Here is an 8,772-nt window from a genome sequence, read left to right as displayed (position 1 = left end):
AGGTCAATAGTTCAAATTGAGGAGCAGCCATGAAGAAGATTTCCCAAGAAAAGAGAAGCAGCATCATCCAGCTCATCGATAGCCGTCTCTCGGCCAAGAATATTGCCAAACTGTGTGGCTAAGACAGGTGGAAGAAGAAGAAATTAAGTCAGTTCATCCATTCAAAAGCCAAGAGATGACGTCCAGGCAAAATATCAGAGTCGACAAGTCATTTATCACAAGGTCTATCAGTTCTGGTGACACCAGGCAGTGGAGGCAGCTTGTCTGCTTCATAATAGTGAGATCACAAATGTGTATGCAAGCATCAAGCGACGCACATTACACAAGTCTGGAATGGTGGCCCGAAAAAAGGTGAAGAATCCACGACTCCAATATCATCACAAACAGTGTCGGCTCGAGTTTGCAGAAAAGTACGAATATTGGACAGTAGAAGATTAGAAATGGGTGATTTGAAGCAATGAGATGAAAGTTTATAGACAAGACTGTGATCGTTGCAAATGGGTCTGGAAGAAACAAGGGGAAAGGAGCTAACGGATAGAGAAAAACGGTGTTCCAGCAGGATAATGACCCGAACCATACGTTGAGATTTGCGAAGAAATGGTTCAATGACAATGAAGTGGAAGGGGTTGATTGCCCTTCACAGTCTCCAGACTTCAACCTAATCTAACACTTGTGGGCAGAGTTAAAGATAAAGCTCTATACATCCCCAAGTGATCAACCAGTATACACCAACACTAGGAACGTGGAGAAGAGACCTGGGATTAGATTTCGGTGGAGACATGCTTGAATCTGATGGAGAGCCCAGAAGGATTCAGCCAGAGCTCAAAGCCAAAAGGTGGATTTATAAAATACTAACATAATAATAAAAATTTTACTTGAGAATTTTAGTAGCAAAACAGTAACAATGCAATGACATGACAAGAATCTGCAGAACTAATCATATAGTAAATAGCTGCAAGTCACATTTATGTATGAGATAGCCAAGATGATTGCCTATAAGATGAAGGTTGTCTCACGTTCAGAGCTGGATGGTGAGATATGGAGCCTGGAAGTCACAAGATCAAAACATTGTTACTCTTTTGCTCGTCAGTGCAGAAAATATTCCCATTATTTAAGTATAACAGTTTAATTGTTCTTTTCTCCTCTGAAATTGAACACAATTTCCAGTGAATCCTGAGCTTGTTTCCGAGTTATCTTCTTCCACTCACTGGGAAGGACGGCAGGGAGAGCGCTGTACTCATCTGCAAACTGGTCATTAAACAAGCAGAAGACATATTTCCAGTAGATCGGGGGGATGATGGAGGTGTCTGGCTGAATTGACCAGTCTGGATAAATTTGTCGATAATCTTTGTAGGGATGAAATCTTCCTTTTGTTTCAAGACTCATGAAGCGTTGGTCTGTAGTGACATCAGTGGAACATATTGAGTGAGCGAGAATTCCTGTTAGATGATGTCTGTAACTGCCCAAGCCTTGAGGTAAGTGAATGGCTGTAAAGTGCTCGCTATGATCGCTTCCTCCAGCATCACATGGAGCTTTGCAGAATGGACATTGTTTTCCACACCCGAAAACATCCCTGACCAAATCATCCTGTGGTTTTATAGAGATTTTCTCTAAGACTTTACTAATTTTCATTTTTTCCATTTCCTTTAGAATTTCAGTTTCTGTTTCCTGGATGTAGTTTTCAATTTCAGAGGAAAACTGAGCGATTCTGACTTGGCTTTGAAATGCGATCACTCCTATATATTTCATAGGGATAAACAAGTCTTTACTCAACTTATCACAAAATACTTTCAAAAATTCCAAAACATTACAACTTTTCAAGATCTCATCATCCTCAATAGTTGCTTTAATCTTCTTCACGATACTAGACAGGATATTCTTGATCAGCTTCTTCAATTCAGAGCCATCATGGTATTTGTTCAAAATAAATTTTTCTATCCATTTTGTGACAAATCTTTCATAGTTCTGGATGTAATCCAAATAACGTTCAAATGAGTTTTCCTCCAACAGTTCCCTTAATAACTTGCATTGGAAGAACATTCTGGTTTTAAAGTGGGCAGAATTTTTCTTTTACATCACTCACAATTTCAGTGCCCAGGTGATTGTAGATGTGTTCGGTCAAGGCTTCGTGAAGACAGAGGTCACAGAATTCTTTGGGTCGCTGTCTACAGTCATCTTGCTCCAGATAAACCATTTGAAACCTCATGAAATATTTTTCTTTAAGTTTTTCTAAACATAACCAAGGATCATTTTTTTGGACAAAGTCATTGTGCATTTTCTGGAACAGTGGAGCGGCTTTTCCAAGCACAAGAAGCTTCAGGTCCAACTCAAAGAACTGTGTCATGTGCAGATTCTTGGTGTCAGGCTTGGAGAGCCTCTCGTTGACTATGTTCATCAGTTCATGGCAATAAATCTCATCATAGTTCTCTTTCGTATTGATCTTATCTTTGACGTATTTGTTGCATTTTTCCAATACTGCATTTGCCAGGTCTGTCATTTGTTTCTCAGGGTTGTAGGTGAAATCATCCAGAGTTACATTCGTCTGTTCCGATGCCAAATCGAGATAATGACTTTTCATAGTGAAAGACGTCTGCTCCTATGCGGACAGGTCTCGGATACTCTCCATCACCTCAATAATGGAGCTCCCTCTGCTGCTCATATCCTTGTTGAGATGTTGTAAAGACTCCTTTCTCACATCATATATCTTCAGGTGACTTCTGTGAAGATTCTGCAATGCCTCTTCCCACATTAGGTTAAATTCACATTTAAGTCTTTCTTCATCCATTTTCCCTGAGTTCTGTCTGCATTTCTCGAGAAGGATGGTGACTTTGTTCTCCATGGCTTTCTCGTAACTTTCCTGAATTAGTTGTATATACTTCCTACCTTTTTGGATGTGAATTGACTCAATGCATTTTTCGGTTAGATATATATCTAATTCTTTTTGAAGGCCTTTCACACTATTAAAGAATTCTTTTCTGTATTTTTCGACAAGATGGACGTTGTTCGATCCTTCTTTGAAATATTTCTCTAAAGAGTCCGTCATTATCTTCTCCTCTTGGGCCAGTTTCTTGCTGATTTCTTCTCGAGGTGGCTCCATGGTGCACTCTTTATTAGTCTTAAAGTAGTTCTTTATTGAGTTTTCCTGACAGAGCATCCATTCATAGATCGATTTATGGAAGTTCCATTCTAAAGGCCCCGTCACACTAAGCAACATCGCTAGCAACATCGCTGGTAACGAACAACTTTTGTGACGTTGCTAGCGATGTTGCTGTGTGTGACATCCAGCAACAACCTGGCCCCTGCTGTGAGGTCGTTGGTTGTTGCTGAATGTCCTGGGCCATTTTTTAGTTGTTGCTGTCCTGCTGTGAAGCACAGATCGCTGTGTGTGACAGCGAGACAGCAACAACTAAATGTGCAGGCAGCAGGAGCCGGCTTCTGCGGAGGCTGGTAACCAATGTAAACATCGGGTAACCAAGAAGCCCTGTCCTTGGTTACCCGATATTTACCTTTGATACCAGCCTCCTCCGCTCTCACTGCCAGTGCCGGCTCCTGCTGTGTGCACATTTAGCTGCAGCACACATCAGGCAATTAACCCGATGTGTGCTGTAACTAGGAGAGCAAGGAGCCAGCGCTAAGCAGTGTGCGCTGCTCCCTGCTCTGTGCACATTTAGCTGCAGCACACATCGGGTTAATTAACCTGATGTGTGCTGTAACTAGGAGACTGGGGGCTGGTCACTGGTTGCTGGTGAGCTCACCAGCAACTCGTGTAGCCACGCTCCAGCGATCCCTGCCAGGTCAGGTTGCTGGTGGGATCGCTGGAGCGTCGCAGTGTGACAGCTCACCAGCAACCTCCTAGCAACTTACCAGCGATCCCTATCGTTGTTGGGATCGCTGGTAAGTTGCTTAGTGTGACTGGACCTTAACTCTGAGTGTCTCAAGCACAACTGGTTGTAGGCTTCAGCAATCAGACAATTTTGGAAGCTGAAGATGAATCTTTTGTGTTTCACAGCAATCCATAAACTTTTAATCCACTCAATAAAATCAGTGATACTCTGAGACTTTTTAGCATTTTTCTTCATGAGTTCACATAAATGTCTCTTTAGTTCACACACAGAGTCGCTGTATTCAGAGTTTATTTGGCTCATGCTGGAGACTCCATGCCACATTCCAGGAAAGTACCATCTGTTTTTCTTTGGGTTATAGTCCATGATGTCAGTGAATTTTTTAATTCTGCTTCTTTTCTCCATTTCTGCTGCAAGTCTGGTCATTTCGTTCAGTTTCTCCATGAGCTTCTGTTGGTCACCCTTGTTTTTTTCATGAGCAGACACATCACTCACATTCTGATGGACAAAATGACAATTAGGTGTTTTTCCAATTTATTTCATCCTAATAAATGCATGGATCACAATCTGTAAAACATCATTAATATCTGATGGATTTTCCATAGCGATGTTAAGGTGACATCACTCAGCCCAACCACAAGTGTAGCTAGCTCGTTATCATGTTCAAAACTGTCTTCTATAGAATCCAACTCAGGAGCCTTCAAACCTTCAGCGTCTATAACTAGAAGAATGTGACAACCCAGCTCCTCCTGGAAATTGTCCTTTATTTTAATCAGAGTCATGAAGGCTCCTTGTGTGCATCGTCCACTGGCCACAGGGAGCTATAGACCAAACATGGTGTTCAGGAGGGTGGACTTCCCCGTCCTCTGCACTCCCAGCACAGTTATCACTCTCATTCTGCACTGTCCTCCTGTCCTCTTATTCAAAATTTTAAAGATATCAGATATCCACTGTAGGGGAATATTTACGACCTCTCCATCAATTAATTCCAGGGTGAAAGCATCCAATAGAAATTTGACTGCTATCTCCGGCAGGTCATGATGGTATCTTCTCTGTAGTTGGTTTATTTCTCCACTTCTGATCATGGAAGATTCAGCTGTGTGGAACTGTCCGAGTTCTCTGTCATGGTTCCCCTCCCTGTCCACATGGCTAGGGGGCGGAGCCTTCTCTCGAGCCTCACTTCCAGACCCTGGATGCCTTAAAAGCTGGCATTTCCAGTGAACCAGTGCCAGCTATAAGCTTAGCACTGCTTTGCCTGTGATTGCTGGTCCTGTGAGTGATATCCTGAACTGTCTGTTCCTGTGCCCCCGTGCCCTTGTCTGTGTTCTGTCCCCTGGTCATCCCTCCTGTCCTCTGTCCCCTCTCCTATTTCACAACTCGGTTGCTTCCTCGGTACTGACCTTGGCCTGGCTTTGACTCCGCTTTTGCTTGTCCCTCCGGTCCTGCTTCTGCCCGTACGGTGTTTGACCCAGCTTGTCTGACTATTCCTTTCATGCTCTGCAGCTCTGCTTCTCAGCTGTGCTTTGAGGTAATGCATGAGAACGCTGTGAATTCACTTCCTGCTTCTCATTGCTCTGTGTAGTGTATTATGCTACAGAGCTCTGGCTCCCCCTGGTGGCAGCATTACATTCTCAAATAAAGTGTTGAGTTCCAAGTGTAGCAGAAGAACTGGCATCTTCTTTCAAACTTTCATGTCTGCATATGTCATGTCAAGAATCTGCTGATACTGAGTTGAATCCATGCGACCCTCAACTTTAACAAGATTCCCGGTGCCGGCATTGGCCACACAGCCCCAAAGCATGATGGAACCTCCACCAAATTTTACTGTGGGTAGCAAGTGCTTTTCTTGGAACGCCGTGTTTTTTTGCCTCCATGCATAACGCCTTTTTGTATGACCAAACAACTCAATCTTTGTTTCATCAGTCCACAAGACCTTCTTCCGAAATGTAACTGGCTTGTCCAAATGTGCTTTTGCATACCTCAGGCGACTCTGTTTGTGGCGTGCTTGCAGAAACGGCTTCTTTCGCACCACTCTCCCATACAGCTTCTACCTGTGCAAAGTGCGCTGTATTGTTGACCGATGCACATTGACACCATCTGCAGCAAGATGATGCTGCAGGTCTTTGGAGGTGGTCTGTGGATTGTCCTTGACTGTTCTCACCATTCTTCTTCTCTACCTTTCTGATATTTTTCTTGGCCTGCCACTTCTGGGCTTAACAAAAACTGTATAATGGGTAGCAATCTTTCACTTACTCCGGAAAAATATTTTAAAATTTAACTTTTAATAAATCCACTAAAAAGTGATATTTAATCACAAAGGACAAACAATAACCACAGACACAGAAAAAATGTGCATGGCCCTCCTGTTACGTCATAGGATATGTATAGGCCAAAAGCAAATCGACTAATACCGCCACTGTAAAAGGACTTTTGTGACCATAGTCATAAGTGCCACTTAAATTAAAGTCCACTGATCAGTAAAGCAACAAATTAGTCTTACCTCGTTTTATACTAGTAAAACGGATTTGTCTCACCAATTCATATGGGTGCCATTCTTTAAATCACTGGGGTCGATTAAATACCCCCATATAAGATCAGATGTCCCTCCCAACGCGTTTCGTTCAGGAAAAAACTCATCAGGGGAGTCTCAGGTAATTCAAATCCTATAAGGTCCCATAAGGTATGAACCTGCCTTTTGCATGGCATGCAATTAGCAAGACCACATCATATAGTCAATGTATGACATATCCCATTTCAGGTCCCACCAAGCAATTGGACCCATAGCCTACAAGAACATGCATGTGGCTGGAGCAGCCGGTTATGGTATTGACGCTTATTATAACAGCACACGCCATCTTATCTTAAATATTTTACTTTTTTATTTTACACAGCGTCACCCGACCGTTAGCCGCTTTATTATCATGTGCAACACTAAAGCACTATATCGGTGTATATCAAAAAAGAACAGCAACATTATATCAAAATCATCTTCCAAGCAAACAAATAATTATAAAGCCATATACAGGAGGATAAATTGATACTTTATAAAAAACCACTTGTGATGGGCAAATTGCTCCCGCTTATTAGAGTCGGTTTAACCCATAGGTATCACAAACGGTAAAGGTGATTGCCTGCTGTGTTTGCACAGATCCTAACTTAATCACCAAAATTACTTTGATACACTCCTGGAGGACAATAGCTCCGTACAAATGCGGTGTATCACTCAGATACATGGTGCTTTCACTCATAGTGCTATACTTATCATGAAGCTCAAAAGCAACCAAATACAGCCAGAAAATCAATTCAGCAGAAAAAACAAAAAAATAAAAATAAAAAAAAATAAAAAAAATCAATCTTACGGCGCCGACCCCCACGTGATAGGTAGGGATGGAGATTAATAGCTAGCTTTATAGGGTAAGGGTAGTTTTTCCTATTTTGGTATTTCGGGTTCTCCCTTTTCATTCTGGCTCTATACCAGGGGGTGCTATTTTAGCCCATCAATGTAGATGGAGGGTTCGGGTATGGTCAATGCCCTTCTTGATGAAATTTGTGGCACAAACTTATACAACTGTTGCTAACATCTTCTTTTGATTTTGATTTTTTTGTTTTTTTTGCTGAATTGATTTTCTGGCTGTATTTGGTTGCTTTTGAGCTTCATGATAAGTATAGCACTATGAGTGAAAGCACCATGTATCTGAGTGATACACCGGAATTTGTACGGAGCTATTGTCCTCCAGGAGTGTATCAAAGTAATTTTGGTGATTAAGCTAGGATCTGTGCAAACACAGCAGGCAATCACCTTTACCGTTTGTGATACCTATGGGTTAAACCGACTCTAATAAGCGGGAGCAATTTCCCCATCACAAGTGGTTTTTTATAAAGTATCAATTTATCCTCCTGTATATGGCTTTATAATTATTTGTTTACTTGGAAGATGATTTTGATATAATGTTGCTGTTCTTTTTTTATATACACCGATATAGTGCTTTAGTGTTGCACATGATAATAAAGCGGCTAACGGTCGGGTGACGCTGTGTAAAATAAAAAAGTAAAATATTTAAGATAAGATGGCGTGTGCTGTTATAATAAGCGTCAATACCATAACCGGCTGCTCCAGCCACATGCATGTTCTTGTAGGCTATGGGTCCAATTGCTTGGTGGGACCTGAAATGGGATATGTCATACATTGACTATATGATGTGGTCTTGCTAATTGCATGCCATGCAAAAGGCAGGTTCATACCTTATGGGACCTTATAGGATTTGAATTACCTGAGACTCCCCTGATGAGTTTTTTCCTGAACGAAACGCGTTGGGAGGGACATCTGATCTTATATGGGGGTATTTAATCGACCCCAGTGATTTAAAGAATGGCACCCATATGAATTGGTGAGACTGTAAAAACATTAAAATTAATACATCTAGTTATCAAATATTTTATAGAAGGACATATAAGTTCACAGCTCTGTTTATGTTGGAGGGCATAGTTTATTAATTAAGTTTTTATAAGGGATAAGTATTAAAATATCTATATTGAGTATACTTCAGTACTGGCATGGAAGGATATTTATATATACTTCCCGAAGCTTCCCGAAGCTTCCAGAAGGTTACGTAATATGGAACTATATTCAACTATGTTCCACTAGAACACCCTATATGGACTAAACAGCTGGTATATAATACACGATGGAGGGGGCTATTGGCTCGCTCCTCCACATTGCCTGCTGTTAGAAGACTCCAGTGCTGCAAGATGTGACACGGTGTCCGGCCTAAGAGATGACATCCCATGCATTGCCATTCAGGAACCAAAGAAAGATGGGTAAAGACTTCCCATTGATCATTATGGACTAAATGAATTCTTTGCGTAAGCTATCAAAGTATATTATTTTTCCTTCCTGTAACTGAACCCTGGCAACCATTTTTAAATAGAT

The 8,772-nt window shown here is 41.5% G+C and overlaps 1 pseudogene; it reads right to left on the bottom strand.

Moving 5' to 3' along the window:
- Nucleotides 1-1,125: 1,125 nt before the first annotated feature.
- Nucleotides 1,126-7,090, bottom strand: LOC142246794 (interferon-induced very large GTPase 1-like; annotated as a pseudogene).
- Between the last annotated feature and the right edge of the window lie 1,682 nt (nucleotides 7,091-8,772).

This window comes from Anomaloglossus baeobatrachus, chromosome 7, assembly GCF_048569485.1.
Source record: "Anomaloglossus baeobatrachus isolate aAnoBae1 chromosome 7, aAnoBae1.hap1, whole genome shotgun sequence".
NCBI lineage: Eukaryota > Metazoa > Chordata > Amphibia > Anura > Aromobatidae > Anomaloglossus > Anomaloglossus baeobatrachus.
Note: the sequence above shows the minus strand (reverse complement) of the source record. Positions and strands in the feature narration are given on the sequence as shown.